General features: G+C 50.1%; 1 long non-coding RNA gene across 2 annotated transcripts in view; it reads left to right on the top strand.

Moving 5' to 3' along the window:
* The window catches only part of LOC135821914 (uncharacterized), a 36,064-nt gene extending 32,498 nt beyond the window's left edge, over positions 1–3,566 (top strand). For both annotated transcript variants that reach the window (XR_010554409.1, XR_010554410.1), the window contains exon 3: positions 2,409–3,566. This is a non-coding gene — a long non-coding RNA (uncharacterized LOC135821914). The remainder of the gene's footprint in view (positions 1–2,408) is intronic.
* The last annotated feature ends 14,487 nt before the right edge of the window (positions 3,567–18,053 follow it).

Raw genomic sequence — 18,053 nt, 5'->3', positions numbered from 1 at the left:
CTGGCTGCGTTTGATTATGCACTTGAATCGATTCATGAATCCATTCGCATGCATTCAAGTCGTTCGATTTTCATGTCATGAGCCCTGGAATCCATTCACCCTATTCACTTGTTGTGATGTGAATAGCGCGAATCGATTCATGAATGGATTCAGGAATCTATTTGTGTGCATAATCGAACGCACTCACTGAATTCACTGCACTGCCCCCCCCCCCCCCCCCAAGGCACTACACTAAATTGCACTGCATCCCCCCCCCCCCCCCACACACAGGCACTACACTGAATTGCACTGCCCCCCCCCCCCCCCGCAAGTAGGGCCCGGTGTAATATGCCCGAAAATTTGCCGAAAACGCTTTTGGGAAATTCTCATAAACCTTGCCGAAAATGCTCGGAAAATGCTCACTTTTTGTAATCCTCAGCACACGCCGTCAAAACCAGGGAGTCACAAAATACTCAATAAGAGACTTGCTCGAGTCTGCCATGGTAAACAATTCATAAACTACTCAACAAGAAGCTAACCTACGGAATGCGGAAGTGACGTTCTTGTTTGGGAAGTTGTTCTCTCAATTTTGATACACAACGGCCAAGTGCTCCGTTTCCCCCAAAATGCTGCATCACAAGCCCAAAGTGCTGGGTTAGCGGATTGTACCGAAAATGCTCAAAAAAATGCCGGCATATTACACGGGGGGCCTACCCGCAAGGCACTACACTAAATTTCACTGCACTGCATTGCACTGCACTGCCCCCCCCCCCCCCGAACTACACTGCATTGCATTGCACTGCCCCCCCCCCCCCCGAACTACACTGCATTGCACTGCCCCCCCCCCCCGAACTACACTGCATTGCACTGCCCCCCCCCCCCCCAACATGCTCTACACTGAATGGTACTGCCCCCCCCCCTCACACACTACACTGAGGTTTCGTTTGTTCGGTGTCATTCCACTGTGTTTTGGTTCCGGTGCGTTTGTTTGATGCACGCGACAGCGATTGTTCGGTGCAATTCCGATTCTGGTCGCGGAATGAATGGGGCAGAATCGATTCCGGCAATTCCTAAGAAAAAGTGGAATGAGTAGTCATTCCGAGCGGAATGAAAATGCCCGGGGGCTTCGTCGCTGTTCCATACCTCTGCCAACAAAACTTCAAACGCGATTATCGACATATGGGAATGTTGGCGGAAATCGTCCAGGGTATCGGCTGGTTCTGTAACCTCGGCGAAAATACTTGTTGGCAGTATTTTGACCCTTCGCTGCCTGAGAAAGCGTTCGCCCGGGACAAGAACTAGAGATAAGTGTAATAGGTGTATTTATACTAAGAGTCCAGACCATGCGATTCTCATTATTCGTATTTATACCTCAGCTCCTCATCGTCAAGCAGGGCCTCTAGAATCACAAGGAGGCGAGCCAGAATTATAAATTTATTCGAGCCCGACGATCTGTAGCACATAGTGACCCAAAGAGGCACTGAGCATGCCACTTCACTTTTTCTTACAACAGTGCCTCGCCTCTGTCAATCAAGTAGTTCCAATCCATGTACTTCAGCAGTAGAGCTAGATACGTTTCATTGACTGATACGAGGTCGAATAGCATGATGAAGTAGCGGCCAAACGCCGCCGGCAGGCACCCTGGTTACAGGCGCTCGTAGACCTACGCCATGTTTGGCAGCTCCTTCATCATGACTGTCGTAGGCACATGCAGAAACTTACGGAAGCAAATAGCTGGAAATAGCGGGACTGGCAGTGGTCTTGGCAAGGCAACAAGCATTCGACCGTCATTTCCAGAGTTGTGCAACACTTTTTCCAGATTCCTGAATGCATGCCAGTGTGTTTGTTTGTTACGCTCGTTCCAATTCCGTGATGGGTACCGACTGCATTCCATGCCCATTCCGGAATGACCAAACAAATGCAACCTGAATTGCATCCTCCCCCCCCCCCATACACACATAGGCACTACACCAAATTGCACGGCACTGCTCCCCCCCCCCCCTCTCACACTGCACACTATGGGACTGCACTGCCCCCACAATACACCTCACTGCATTCACACCACTGCACCTCACTGCACAATGCTACCCCGCACTGTGTAACCACCTTTCTAACGCACTGTGTAACCACCTTTCTACGCACTGTGTAACCACCTTTCTAACGCACTGTGTAACCACCTTTCTAACGCACTGTGCAACCACCTTTCTAACGCAGTGTGCAACACACTGTTACACGTCCATCACTGCTCCGCCCTGTTCCCCTGTAGCAGGGGGAATGATGGTAGAACATCACGTATAAGGCAGCAGGTGATTCACCAGACATGGATGAAACTACCATGTTTATCCTTCTAAGCTTTCATCGATTTGCATTGCTAGTCACGCGGACGTGTCACACTGTTTGGTCGTTTCTTTGCGTTTGTATGACTGCAGGATCCAGTAGCCCAGAGCTGCCGTCAGCGACACATAACCAAACACTTGAAACAGACACGACACAGCCAGAGGCAAAGAAGACCAGACAACGTCCATCATCGTACTTCCCCATGATGGCTTCATTTGTACTATTGTGTAGCGTGATAGTGGTTCTTCAGACTGGAGCAGACCCTGTTGTTCTTGCTGTAGCTACTGGAGCTGTTCCGGCTGGTGTATTTCTTCATCGTCCAGCAAACACACACATGAACATCAACACAAACTGAAACAGTCTCATGTATTCTGCAAGTCTACTGTCAAATCTACTGTCAAGTAGTAGCAGCCAGCAGACAGCAGGTGATCAGCTGATTTAGCTGCTGCCTCTCACCGGCCAAGTGAAAGCTGGAAGGCCAGAATGGCTGCTGGGATGGTTGCCGGTATGCCGTTGAGAGCTGACTCAAAAGTTGCTGGGAACGGTGGATGATGCTGAAATACATGGTTGGTAATCAAATTGCTTCCATGGCTTCTTCTGCTAACTTTTAACATGCCACTCCTGCTGCTGCTGCTTCTGCTATTGCTGCTGCCAGGGTGGCACTGGCTGGTGCTGTCACCACTGTCACTGCCGCTGCTGTACATACGCATATGCAGGCATGTGAGGTTTGATGTTTGGATATCTGTAGAGAGTGGTGTACACATGCAGGCATGTTATAATGTGTGTGTTGCTGCTGCCTGGCTTTGTGTGCAAGTCAGTCAGTGTATCCACCGTTTGTTTGGACATAGACCATTGTCATGCCAGGCACGTCTAGCTCAGCTTCTCATGCTCTGTTTTCACCTGTCAATCAAACACTAGTACCTGATACAGTACATGGTTCTTCAGCCACCGACATTTCCATTTCCTCGACTTGATCACGAGTTAGAACTACCTGTGAATTGAATTCTGTGAAATGGATGATTTTTCCTGACGAGCACTATGAGCATGCCACTGCAGTCAATAAGTGCTCTTTGGACTTGGAATTGTTGTGACTAGTGATGACAACTCTGTAATGCGGTTACTGTATCATTCATCATACCAAGATAGGCTGCGGCAGTGCTCATTGAGTATATTTTGACAATCACTACCAGCACCAGCACTAACACTAGCAATAAGTAGCATTGCAGCACTGATGGTCATCGAGGCCAGCCCCTTCTCACTGTACACACAATTTGTAGTGCATCCTGTGTCAGTGTTTCAATGTGTGTGTGTGGGGGGGGGGGGGCGTGTGTGTGTGTGTGCGTGTGTAACAGTTATGCGTGTGTGTGTGCGTGCTCGTGTGTGTGTGTGAGAGTGTGTGTGTGTGTGTGTGCATGTATTGAGTACACTCAGTCCTTATTGCGTTCACTGTGTTTCTATGTGTATTCTGAGTCAGGGGGATTCCTGGGTCAGTTGTACTGTGGCTCACTGCCACTCTCACAGTGTTTATACTCTCACAGTGTCCTAGTAGATTATTTCTGCTGCCACCGCACCGCTGCTGCCACCGCACCGCTGCTATGGAAGTCATCATCGTCGTAATCATCATAATCGTTGTCGTTGTCATTGTTTTGCACTGTGACCAAGGTGACGTTATTGTTAAAACATGTATACATCTAGCATCTCCGCGTGTCACTAGTCACTAGTGCACAGTGTGCTGACACCTTTCCCCTTTTCAATTTCTCCTTTGTGAGATGAAAGCCCACAGTCATCGGGGCCAAATGTACACCAAATGTACAGTCATTGTGTTCATGTGGCGGTGGTGGCAGTGGTGGTGGCGGTGGTGTGATGTGAGGCCGACCCGGTCTAGGCATCTCAACATTGCTGTGTTGGAACGCTTCCGCTATCTGACTTGCGGCAATAGAGCTGAGCTCGTGACCCTCTTGACGGATGTGGAGGCTGTGGGGAATTGCAGGAGGCAGCCAGGAAGTCGTGCAAGCATTTTGTTTGGCAGCGAATGACGGCGTTGCGTGAGGTGATAGAAGGGTTGATGTGATTTGTGGACGCAAACTGAGCAACACAGATAGGATGTTGAGAGAAGGTTACTATCTTGTCAAATTCAAAAGTACATGTACTTCACATGGTTGTTCCTGGATGAAACTGATGACCGACCTCCACACGAGCAACACGACGGGCAAGTAAGTTCAGCGAATGCCAGCTACTTGGACGTTGAGAACTCATGCACATCACGAGGGTTCCAAGTCCGCTAATCGCAAATCCCTATGGTGAAGTCACACTGTTTTTCGCTCAGGATCTGCCTAAAGGAAAAAAGCCAGTGACACAAGCTTCTTGTAAACTCACCCGTCTTGTTCGTGCTCCGGTGGGGCCACAGTTCGTGCTGGTGCAGTCGTGCATCTTTCCTAAAAAAAAAACATAAGTTTAGATCCTGACGAGTGTCGCCAAAAGTTTCGTCGAAATTTTCTAAGTCCGAGAATTTTCTAACTCCCTATGGTGTGAATACGGAAAGGCCGCCAGAAATTGCCTCTGAGCATGGCTGGAGGCAATTTGCGAAGGTAACGGGTAGAGTGAAAAATTAGACGACCTCTGCTATGCTTTAGCTCTGGTAAGTCCAGTCGTAGAAGATCCAAAATGTGCAAAGCAATTTTCGAAGGGTCGATAGATGATTGGGTGTGCGGGTGCAGTGCTACCTATGAGAGGGTGGGTGGTTGAGTTGCCAGTCAGGAGCAGGGTGACCTCGAACAGTGCACAAGCTGGTCCGAAGGTTTGTACACGAATTTCGCGTGCTCCCCTCAATGACTGAGTTGTTGGTGACGATTTCGTCGGGATGAAATCACATTCGACGGGTTGAACGCCTTGGCGGCTGAATGGCTGGTGATGATGGTAACCGATACGGTGGCATAGGGTCGGCAAAGGCGATATCCGTGCCTGTGTGTGAGAAACAGTATTGATTGTCGGGTCCGATGGTTTGGACACGAATTTCGCGTGCTCTCCTGAATGACCGAGTTTGTGATGATGATTTCCTTGTGATGAAATCACATTGGACGGGTTCAACGCCTTGGCGGCTGAATGACTAGTGATGGACCTAATCGATGCTGTGAAGTAGGGTGGCCAAAGGCGATATCTGTGTGTATCGATTGTCGGGTCTGATTGTTCCCACACGAATTTCGCGTACTTTCCTGAATTACTTAGTTTTGGACGTGTTCAGCGCCTTGACGGCTGAATGGCTGGTGATGATGGTAACCGATACGGTGGCATAGGGTCGGCAAAGGCGATATCCGTGCCTGTGTGTGAGAAACAGTATCGATTGTTGGGTCCGATGGTTCGCACACGAATTTCGCGTGATCTCCTGAATGACTGAGTTTGTGGTGATGATTTCCTTGTGATAAAATCACATTAGACGGGTTCAACGCCTAGGCGGTTGAATGACTGGTGATAGACCTAATCGATGCTGTGAAGTAGGGTGGGCAAAGGCGATATCCGTGTGTGTGTGAGGGAGAAAAAGTATCGATTGTCGGGTCTGATTGTTCCCACACGAATTTCGCGTACTTTCCTGAATTACTTAGTTTTGGACGTGTTCAGCGCCTTGACGGTTGGATGGCTATCGGGGCACTAGTCGCCACATTTCGGAAGGAGCGGTGATGAGTGAGATCTCGGCGATCTTGCGCTACTGGGCATTAGGAAGTGGTGATCTCGAACTTGATGGTTTTAGGCGCGGCGCAGCAATGGTTGTAACATGGATTTTGCGTGCGAGGCATGGACAGGATGAAGGGAACCGTTGGTCAGAAGGCCCGCACATGCATTTCGTGTGACTCCCGTGATGTGTCGTGTTTTGGTTTGGCTTTCCCTCGTTGTGATTTTGAATATACCGCTGTTGTCGTGCACTGCGTTAGCGGCAGAAGTGCTCATCGGTTGGGAATTTGAAATTTGGCATTGACGTAGAGTCGAGGGGGCGAAACTACATGTATGTGGATTCGTCTTTCGCTACGGGGACAGTGTTCGCCAGAACTCGGATGGAGCAGTGATGAGTGATATCTCGGCGGATCTTGCGCTGCTGGGCATTGGGAAGTGCTGATCTCGAACTTGATCGTTTTAGGGGCAGCGAAGGTTTTAACATGGATTTCGTGTGCGTGGCACATGGACAGGATGAAGAGAAACGTTGGTCAGAAGGCCCGCACATGAATTTCTCTTGACTCCCGTGAGGGTTCAGTTTTGGTTGGCTTTCTGCCGTTGTGATTTTTGATATAATCGCTGTCGTCGTGCACAGCGTTAGCGGCAGAATTAAGGGCTCATCGGTTGGGAATTTGAAATTTGGCATTGACGTAGAGTCGAGGGGGCGAAACTATATCGATTCGTCATTCGCTATCGGGGCACTGCTCGCCAGATTTCGGTAGGAGCGGTGATCTTGCGCTGCTGGTTATTGGGAAGTGCTGATCTCGAACTTGATGGTTTTAGGCGCAGCAATGGTTATAGCCTGGATTCTGCGTGCGAGGCATGGACAGGATGAAGGGAACCGTTGGTCAGAAGGCCCGCACATGAATTTCGTGTGACTGCCGTGATGCGTCTGTTTTGGTTGGCTTTCCCTCGTTGTGATTTTGAATATACCGCATGTCGTGCACTGCGTTAGCGGCAGAAGTGCTCATCGGTTGGGAATTTGAATTTTGGCATTGACGTAGAGTCGAGGGGGCGAAACTATGTCGACTCGTCAATCGCTATCGGCGCACTGTTCACCAGATCTCGGAAGGAGCGGTGATGAGTGAGATTTCGGCGATCTTGTAGTGCTGGGCATTGGGAAGTGCACATCTCGAACTTGATCGTTTTAGGGGCAGCGAAGGTCGTAGCACGGATTTCGTGTGCGAGGCATAGAGAGGATGAGGAGAAAAGTTGGCCAGAAGACCCGCACATAAATTTCGTGTGACTCCCGTGATGGTTCTGTTTTGGTTGGCTTTCTCTCGGTGTGATTTTTGAATACACCGCTGTTTTGTCGTGCACTGAGTTAGCGGCAGAAGTGCTCATCGGTTGGGAAGATTCAAAATTGGCATTGACGTAGAGTCGAGGGGGCGAAACTAGGTCGATTCGTCTTTCGCCACCGGGACACTGTTCGCCAGAACTCAGTTGGAGCGGTAATGAGTGAGATTTTGGGAAGTGCTGATCTCGAACTTGAGTGGCGAAGGGCGAAACTATGTCGATTCGTCAATCGCTATCGGGGCACTGTTCGCCAGATCTCGGAACGAGCGGTGATGAGTGAGATTTCGGCGATCTAGCGCTGCTGGTCATCGGGAAGTGCACATCTCGAACTTGATCGTTTTAGGGGCAGCCAAGGTCGTAACACGGATTTCGTGCGCGAGGCATGGAGAGGATGGAGAGAAAAGTTGGTCAGAAGACCCGCACATAAATTTCGTGTGACTCCCGTGATGGTTCTGTTTTGGTTGGCTTTCTCTCGGTGTGATTTTTGAATACACCGCTGTTTTGTCGTGCACTGGGTTAGCGGCAGAAGTGCTCATCGGTTGGGAAGATTCAAAATTGGCATTGACGTAGAGTCGAGGGGGCGAAACTAGGTCGATTCGTCTTTCGCCACCGGGACACTGTTCGCCAGAACTCAGTTGGAGCGGTAATGAGTGAGATTTTGGGAAGTGCTGATCTCGAACTTGAGTGGCGAAGGGCGAAATTATGTCAATACGTCAATCGCTATCGGGGCAATGTTCGCCAGATCTCGGAACGAGCGGTGATGAGTGAGATTTCGGCGATCTAGCGCTGCTGGTCATCGGGAAGTGCACATCTCGAACTTGACCGTTTTAGGGGCAGCCAAGGTCGTAACACGGATTTCGTGCGCGAGGCATGGAGAGAAAAGTTGGTCAGAAGACCCGCACGTAAATTTCGTGTGACTCCCGTGATGGTTCTGTTTTGGTTGGCTTTCTCTCGGTGTGATTTTTGAATACACCGCTGTTTTGTCGTGCACTGGGTTAGCGGAAGAAGTGCTCATCGGTTGGGAAGATTCAAAATTGGCATTGACGTAGAGTCGAGGGGGCGAAACTAGGTCGATTCGTCTTTCGCCACCGGGACACTGTTCGCCAGAACTCAGTTGGAGCGGTAATGAGTGAGATTTTGGGAAGTGCTGATCTCGAACTTGAGTGGCGAAGGGCGAAATTATGTCGATACGTCAATCGCTATCGGGGCAATGTTCGCCAGATCTCGGAACGAGCGGTGATGAGTGAGATTTCGGCGATCTAGCGCTGCTGGGCATCGGGAAGTGCACATCTCGAACTTGATCGTTTTAGGGGCAGCCAAGGTCGTAACACGGATTTCGTGCGCGAGGCATGGAGAGGATGGAGAGAAAAGTTGGTCAGAAGGCCCGCACATGAATTTCGTGTGACTCCCGTGATGGTGCTGTTTTGGTTGGCTTTCTCTCGGTGTGATTTTTGAATACACCGCTGTTGTCGTGCACGGGGCTAGCGGCAGAAGTGCTCATCGGTTGGGAAGATTCAAAATTGGCATTGACGTAGAGTCGAGGGGGCGAAACTAGGTCGATTCGTCTTTCGCCACCGGGACACTGTTCGCCAGAACTCGGTTGGAGCGGTAATGAGTGAGATTTTGGGAAGTGCTGATCTCGAACTTGAGTGGCGAAGGGCGAAATTATGTCGATACGTCAATCGCTATCGGGGCAATGTTCGCCAGATCTCGGAACGAGCGGTGATGAGTGAGATTTCGGCGATCTAGCGCTGCTGGGCATCGGGAAGTGCACATCTCGAACTTGATCGTTTTAGGGGCAGCCAAGGTCGTAACACGGATTTCGTGCGCGAGGCATGGAGAGGATGGAGAGAAAAGTTGGTCAGAAGGCCCGCACATGAATTTCGTGTGACTCCCGTGATGGTGCTGTTTTGGTTGGCTTTCTCTCGGTGTGATTTTTGAATACACCGCTGTTGTCGTGCACGGGGCTAGCGGCAGAAGTGCTCATCGGTTGGGAAGATTCAAAATTGGCATTGACGTAGAGTCGAGGGGGCGAAACTAGGTCGATTCGTCTTTCGCCACCGGGACACTGTTCGCCAGAACTCGGTTGGAGCGGTAATGAGTGAGATTTTGGGAAGTGCTGATCTCGAACTTGAGTGGCGAAGGGCGAAATTATGTCGATACGTCAATCGCTATCGGGGCAATGTTCGCCAGATCTCGGAACGAGCGGTGATGAGTGAGATTTCGGCGATCTAGCGCTGCTGGGCATCGGGAAGTGCACATCTCGAACTTGATCGTTTTAGGGGCAGCCAAGGTCGTAACACGGATTTCGTGCGCGAGGCATGGAGAGGATGGAGAGAAAAGTTGGTCAGAAGGCCCGCACATGAATTTCGTGTGACTCCCGTGATGGCGCTGTTTTGGTTTGCTTTCTCTCGTTGTGATTTTGAATATTCCGCTGTTGTCGTGCACTCGGTTAGGGGCAGAAGTTGTTTCCTGGATGAAACTGATGACCGACCTCCACACGAGCAACACGACGGGCAAGTAAGTTCAGCGAATGCCAGCTACTTGGACGTTGAGAACTCATGCACATCACGAGGGTTCCAAGTCCGCTAATCGCAAATCCCTATGGTGAAGTCACACTGTTTTTCGCTCAGGATCTGCCTAAAGGAAAAAAGCCAGTGACACAAGCTTCTTGTGAACTCACCCGTCTTGTTCGTGCTCCGGTGGGGCCACAGTTCGTGCTGGTGCAGTCGTGCATCTTTCCTAAAAAAAAAAACATAAGTTTAGATCCTGACGAGTGTCGCCAAAAGTTTCGTCGAAATTTTCTAAGTCCGAGAATTTTCTAACTCCCTATGGTGTGAATACGGAAAGGCCGCCAGAAATTGCCTCTGAGCATGGCTGGAGGCAATTTGCGAAGGTAACGGGTAGAGTGAAAAATTAGACGACCTCTGCTATGCTTTAGCTCTGGTAAGTCCAGTCGTAGAAGATCCAAAATGTGCAAAGCAATTTTCGAAGGGTCGATAGATGATTGGGTGTGCGGGTGCAGTGCTACCTATGAGAGGGTGGGTGGTTGAGTTGCCAGTCAGGAGCAGGGTGACCTCGAACAGTGCACAAGCTGGTCCGAAGGTTTGTACACGAATTTCGCGTGCTCCCCTCAATGACTGAGTTGTTGGTGACGATTTCGTCGGGATGAAATCACATTCGACGGGTTGAACGCCTTGGCGGCTGAATGGCTGGTGATGATGGTAACCGATACGGTGGCATAGGGTCGGCAAAGGCGATATCCGTGCCTGTGTGTGAGAAACAGTATCGATTGTCGGGTCCGATGGTTCGCACACGAATTTCGCGTGCTCTCCTGAATGACCGAGTTTGTGATGATGATTTCCTTGTGATGAAATCACATTGGACGGGTTCAACGCCTTGGCGGCTGAATGACTAGTGATGGACCTAATCGATGCTGTGAAGTAGGGTGGCCAAAGGCGATATCTGTGTGTATCGATTGTCGGGTCTGATTGTTCCCACACGAATTTCGCGTACTTTCCTGAATTACTTAGTTTTGGACGTGTTCAGCGCCTTGACGGCTGAATGGCTGGTGATGATGGTAACCGATACGGTGGCATAGGGTCGGCAAAGGCGATATCCGTGCCTGTGTGTGAGAAACAGTATCGATTGTTGGGTCCGATGGTTCGCACACGAATTTCGCGTGATCTCCTGAATGACTGAGTTTGTGGTGATGATTTCCTTGTGATAAAATCACATTAGACGGGTTCAACGCCTAGGCGGTTGAATGACTGGTGATAGACCTAATCGATGCTGTGAAGTAGGGTGGGCAAAGGCGATATCCGTGTGTGTGTGAGGGAGAAAAAGTATCGATTGTCGGGTCTGATTGTTCCCACACGAATTTCGCGTACTTTCCTGAATTACTTAGTTTTGGACGTGTTCAGCGCCTTGACGGTTGGATGGCTATCGGGGCACTAGTCGCCACATTTCGGAAGGAGCGGTGATGAGTGAGATCTCGGCGATCTTGCGCTACTGGGCATTAGGAAGTGGTGATCTCGAACTTGATGGTTTTAGGCGCGGCGCAGCAATGGTTGTAACATGGATTTTGCGTGCGAGGCATGGACAGGATGAAGGGAACCGTTGGTCAGAAGGCCCGCACATGCATTTCGTGTGACTCCCGTGATGTGTCGTGTTTTGGTTTGGCTTTCCCTCGTTGTGATTTTGAATATACCGCTGTTGTCGTGCACTGCGTTAGCGGCAGAAGTGCTCATCGGTTGGGAATTTGAAATTTGGCATTGACGTAGAGTCGAGGGGGCGAAACTACATGTATGTGGATTCGTCTTTCGCTACGGGGACAGTGTTCGCCAGAACTCGGATGGAGCAGTGATGAGTGATATCTCGGCGGATCTTGCGCTGCTGGGCATTGGGAAGTGCTGATCTCGAACTTGATCGTTTTAGGGGCAGCGAAGGTTTTAACATGGATTTCGTGTGCGTGGCACATGGACAGGATGAAGAGAAACGTTGGTCAGAAGGCCCGCACATGAATTTCTCTTGACTCCCGTGAGGGTTCAGTTTTGGTTTGCTTTCTGCCGTTGTGATTTTTGATATAATCGCTGTCGTCGTGCACAGCGTTAGCGGCAGAATTAAGGGCTCATCGGTTGGGAATTTGAAATTTGGCATTGACGTAGAGTCGAGGGGGCGAAACTATATCGATTCGTCATTCGCTATCGGGGCACTGCTCGCCAGATTTCGGTAGGAGCGGTGATCTTGCGCTGCTGGTTATTGGGAAGTGCTGATCTCGAACTTGATGGTTTTAGGCGCAGCAATGGTTATAGCCTGGATTCTGCGTGCGAGGCATGGACAGGATGAAGGGAACCGTTGGTCAGAAGGCCCGCACATGAATTTCGTGTGACTGCCGTGATGCGTCTGTTTTGGTTGGCTTTCCCTCGTTGTGATTTTGAATATACCGCATGTCGTGCACTGCGTTAGCGGCAGAAGTGCTCATCGGTTGGGAATTTGAATTTTGGCATTGACGTAGAGTCGAGGGGGCGAAACTATGTCGACTCGTCAATCGCTATCGGCGCACTGTTCACCAGATCTCGGAAGGAGCGGTGATGAGTGAGATTTCGGCGATCTTGTAGTGCTGGGCATTGGGAAGTGCACATCTCGAACTTGATCGTTTTAGGGGCAGCGAAGGTCGTAGCACGGATTTCGTGTGCGAGGCATAGAGAGGATGAGGAGAAAAGTTTGCCAGAAGACCCGCACATAAATTTCGTGTGACTCCCGTGATGGTTCTGTTTTGGTTGGCTTTCTCTCGGTGTGATTTTTGAATACACCGCTGTTTTGTCGTGCACTGGGTTAGCGGCAGAAGTGCTCATCGGTTGGGAAGATTCAAAATTGGCATTGACGTAGAGTCGAGGGGGCGAAACTAGGTCGATTCGTCTTTCGCCACCGGGACACTGTTCGCCAGAACTCAGTTGGAGCGGTAATGAGTGAGATTTTGGGAAGTGCTGATCTCGAACTTGAGTGGCGAAGGGCGAAACTATGTCGATTCGTCAATCGCTATCGGGGCACTGTTCGCCAGATCTCGGAACGAGCGGTAATGAGTGAGATTTCGGCGATCTAGCGCTGCTGGTCATCGGGAAGTGCACATCTCGAACTTGATCGTTTTAGGGGCAGCCAAGGTCGTAACACGGATTTCGTGCGCGAGGCATGGAGAGGATGGAGAGAAAAGTTGGTCAGAAGACCCGCACATAAATTTCGTGTGACTCCCGTGATGGTTCTGTTTTGGTTGGCTTTCTCTCGGTGTGATTTTTGAATACACCGCTGTTTTGTCGTGCACTGGGTTAGCGGCAGAAGTGCTCATCGGTTGGGAAGATTCAAAATTGGCATTGACGTAGAGTCGAGGGGGCGAAACTAGGTCGATTCGTCTTTCGCCACCGGGACACTGTTCGCCAGAACTCAGTTGGAGCGGTTATGAGTGAGATTTTGGGAAGTGCTGATCTCGAACTTGAGTGGCGAAGGGCGAAATTATGTCGATACGTCAATCGCTATCGGGGCAATGTTCGCCAGATCTCGGAACGAGCGGTGATGAGTGAGATTTCGGCGATCTAGCGCTGCTGGTCATCGGGAAGTACACATCTCGAACTTGATCGTTTTAGGGGCAGCCAAGGTCGTAACACGGATTTCGTGCGCGAGGCATGGAGAGGATGGAGAGAAAAGTTGGTCAGAAGGCCCGCACATGAATTTCGTGTGACTCCCGTGATGGTGCTGTTTTGGTTGGCTTTCTCTCGGTGTGATTTTTGAATACACCGCTGTTGTCGTGCACGGGGCTAGCGGCAGAAGTGCTCATCGGTTGGGAAGATTCAAAATTGGCATTGACGTAGAGTCGAGGGGGCGAAACTAGGTCGATTCGTCTTTCGCCACCGGGACACTGTTCGCCAGAACTCGGTTGGAGCGGTAATGAGTGAGATTTTGGGAAGTGCTGATCTCGAACTTGAGTGGCGAAGGGCGAAATTATGTCGATACGTCAATCGCTATCGGGGCAATGTTCGCCAGATCTCGGAACGAGCGGTGATGAGTGAGATTTCGGCGATCTAGCGCTGCTGGTCATCGGGAAGTACACATCTCGAACTTGATCGTTTTAGGGGCAGCCAAGGTCGTAACACGGATTTCGTGCGCGAGGCATGGAGAGGATGGAGAGAAAAGTTGGTCAGAAGGCCCGCACATGAATTTCGTGTGACTCCCGTGATGGTGCTGTTTTGGTTGGCTTTCTCTCGGTGTGATTTTTGAATACACCGCTGTTGTCGTGCACGGGGCTAGCGGCAGAAGTGCTCATCGGTTGGGAAGATTCAAAATTGGCATTGACGTAGAGTCGAGGGGGCGAAACTAGGTCGATTCGTCTTTCGCCACCGGGACACTGTTCGCCAGAACTCGGTTGGAGCGGTAATGAGTGAGATTTTGGGAAGTGCTGATCTCGAACTTGAGTGGCGAAGGGCGAAATTATGTCGATACGTCAATCGCTATCGGGGCAATGTTCGCCAGATCTCGGAACGAGCGGTGATGAGTGAGATTTCGGCGATCTAGCGCTGCTGGGCATCGGGAAGTGCACATCTCGAACTTGATCGTTTTAGGGGCAGCCAAGGTCGTAACACGGATTTCGTGCGCGAGGCATGGAGAGGATGGAGAGAAAAGTTGGTCAGAAGGCCCGCACATGAATTTCGTGTGACTCCCGTGATGGCGCTGTTTTGGTTTGCTTTCTCTCGTTGTGATTTTGAATATTCCGCTGTTGTCGTGCACTCGGTTAGGGGCAGAAGTTGTTTCCTGGATGAAACTGATGACCGACCTCCACACGAGCAACACGACGGGCAAGTAAGTTCAGCGAATGCCAGCTACTTGGACGTTGAGAACTCATGCACATCACGAGGGTTCCAAGTCCGCTAATCGCAAATCCCTATGGTGAAGTCACACTGTTTTTCGCTCAGGATCTGCCTAAAGGAAAAAAGCCAGTGACACAAGCTTCTTGTAAACTCACCCGTCTTGTTCGTGCTCCGGTGGGGCCACAGTTCGTGCTGGTGCAGTCGTGCATCTTTCCTAAAAAAAAAACATAAGTTTAGATCCTGACGAGTGTCGCCAAAAGTTTCGTCGAAATTTTCTAAGTCCGAGAATTTTCTAACTCCCTATGGTGTGAATACGGAAAGGCCGCCAGAAATTGCCTCTGAGCATGGCTGGAGGCAATTTGCGAAGGTAACGGGTAGAGTGAAAAATTAGACGACCTCTGCTATGCTTTAGCTCTGGTAAGTCCAGTCGTAGAAGATCCAAAATGTGCAAAGCAATTTTCGAAGGGTCGATAGATGATTGGGTGTGCGGGTGCAGTGCTACCTATGAGAGGGTGGGTGGTTGAGTTGCCAGTCAGGAGCAGGGTGACCTCGAACAGTGCACAAGCTGGTCCGAAGGTTTGTACACGAATTTCGCGTGCTCCCCTCAATGACTGAGTTGTTGGTGACGATTTCGTCGGGATGAAATCACATTCGACGGGTTGAACGCCTTGGCGGCTGAATGGCTGGTGATGATGGTAACCGATACGGTGGCATAGGGTCGGCAAAGGCGATATCCGTGCCTGTGTGTGAGAAACAGTATCGATTGTCGGGTCAGATGGTTCGCATACGAATTTCGCGTGCTCTCCTGAATGACCGAGTTTGTGATGATGATTTCCTTGTGATGAAATCACATTGGACGGGTTCAACGCCTTGGCGGCTGAATGACTAGTGATGGACCTAATCGATGCTGTGAAGTAGGGTGGCCAAAGGCGATATCTGTGTGTATCGATTGTCGGGTCTGATTGTTCCCACACGAATTTCGCGTACTTTCCTGAATTACTTAGTTTTGGACGTGTTCAGCGCCTTGACGGCTGAATGGCTGGTGATGATGGTAACCGATACGGTGGCATAGGGTCGGCAAAGGCGATATCCGTGCCTGTGTGTGAGAAACATTATCGATTGTTGGGTCCGATGGTTCGCACACGAATTTCGCGTGATCTCCTGAATGACTGAGTTTGTGGTGATGATTTCCTTGTGATAAAATCACATTAGACGGGTTCAACGCCTAGGCGGTTGAATGACTGGTGATAGACCTAATCGATGCTGTGAAGTAGGGTGGGCAAAGGCGATATCCGTGTGTGTGTGAGGGAGAAAAAGTATCGATTGTCGGGTCTGATTGTTCCCACACGAATTTCGCGTACTTTCCTGAATTACTTAGTTTTGGACGTGTTCAGCGCCTTGACGGTTGGATGGCTATCGGGGCACTAGTCGCCACATTTCGGAAGGAGCGGTGATGAGTGAGATCTCGGCGATCTTGCGCTACTGGGCATTAGGAAGTGGTGATCTCGAACTTGATGGTTTTAGGCGCGGCGCAGCAATGGTTGTAACATGGATTTTGCGTGCGAGGCATGGACAGGATGAAGGGAACCGTTGGTCAGAAGGCCCGCACATGCATTTCGTGTGACTCCCGTGATGTGTCGTGTTTTGGTTTGGCTTTCCCTCGTTGTGATTTTGAATATACCGCTGTTGTCGTGCACTGCGTTAGCGGCAGAAGTGCTCATCGGTTGGGAATTTGAAATTTGGCATTGACGTAGAGTCGAGGGGGCGAAACTACATGTATGTCGATTCGTCTTTCGCTACGGGGACAGTGTTCGCCAGAACTCGGATGGAGCAGTGATGAGTGATATCTCGGCGGATCTTGCGCTGCTGGGCATTGGGAAGTGCTGATCTCGAACTTGATCGTTTTAGGGGCAGCGAAGGTTTTAACATGGATTTCGTGTGCGTGGCATGGACAGGATGAAGAGAAACGTTGGTCAGAAGGCCCGCACATGAATTTCTCTTGACTCCCGTGAGGGTTCAGTTTTGGTTGGCTTTCTGCCGTTGTGATTTTTGATATAATCGCTGTCGTCGTGCACAGCGTTAGCGGCAGAATTAAGGGCTCATCGGTTGGGAATTTGAAATTTGGCATTGACGTAGAGTCGAGGGGGCGAAACTATAATCGATTCGTCATTCGCTATCGGGGCACTGCTCGCCAGATTTCGGTAGGAGCGGTGATCTTGCGCTGCTGGTTATTGGGAAGTGCTGATCTCGAACTTGATGGTTTTAGGCGCAGCAATGGTTATAGCCTGGATTCTGCGTGCGAGGCATGGACAGGATGAAGGGAACCGTTGGTCAGAAGGCCCGCACATGAATTTCGTGTGACTGCCGTGATGCGTCTGTTTTGGTTGGCTTTCCCTCGTTGTGATTTTGAATATACCGCATGTCGTGCACTGCGTTAGCGGCAGAAGTGCTCATCGGTTGGGAATTTGAAATTCGGCATTGACGTAGAGTCGAGGGGGCGAAACTACATGTATGTCGATTCGTCTTTCGCTACGGGGACACTGTTCGCCAGAACTCGGATGGAGCAGTGATGAGTGATATCTCGGCGGATCTTGCGCTGCTGGGCATTGGGAAGTGCTGATCTCGAACTTGATCGTTTTAGGGGCAGCGAAGGTTTTAACCCTTTCAGCACGGCCAGGGTGTGTAACTGACCCGCGGAGCCAAAACCAGTGATTTTCGTGATTTTCCAAAAGTAATCCTATTCACTCACAATTTTTTCTGCGGAATGCATAGGTTTCAGTGAGAACAATTCCCAACATAAAATTCCATATTTGGTCAATAGAAGCCAGTAAAACGAGTACAAATTATACGCATTTTTGATGAATTTTCGCATAACACGGGTTGAACGTACCAGAGCATGCAGCTCATTTATACTAGAATGGCCAGGTGGATATGATGGTAAGAACTAGGTTTGACATAACTACGGTTTTGTTCTTGAGTAGATGATGACCAAATATGGTCATGTTTGCTGACATCAGGAACTATTCAATGTGCATACGAATAGCTTGGCAACAGGTTCTTGCCGAACAGACACAGGCAGAGACATGCACATATTCACACCCATACAGACCTATCCAGCCATGCAATTCTCGCATTCACATTCACCCGTACACTCATGTACACTATTGGACACATGCATGAAAGCGCACCCGAGCGCGCGCGAGTGCGCGCCCACACACACACACACACATTATAGAATGTAGCTCATACAAATTATTGAATGCAGCTCACACAAAGTAGCTGAGTGCTGCAATACCACTGCAGTGAACTAGCAGGTAGCTAGCAACTACATAAAGCCTGCCACGATCCTCAAGCGGTGCCCAGACCTGAACACCCCTG

Source organism: Sycon ciliatum, chromosome 7, assembly GCF_964019385.1.
Source record: "Sycon ciliatum chromosome 7, ocSycCili1.1, whole genome shotgun sequence".
Taxonomy (NCBI): domain Eukaryota; kingdom Metazoa; phylum Porifera; class Calcarea; order Leucosolenida; family Sycettidae; genus Sycon; species Sycon ciliatum.
The sequence above is the reverse complement of the archived record's forward strand: the minus strand, read 5'-3'. Positions and strand labels throughout refer to the sequence as shown.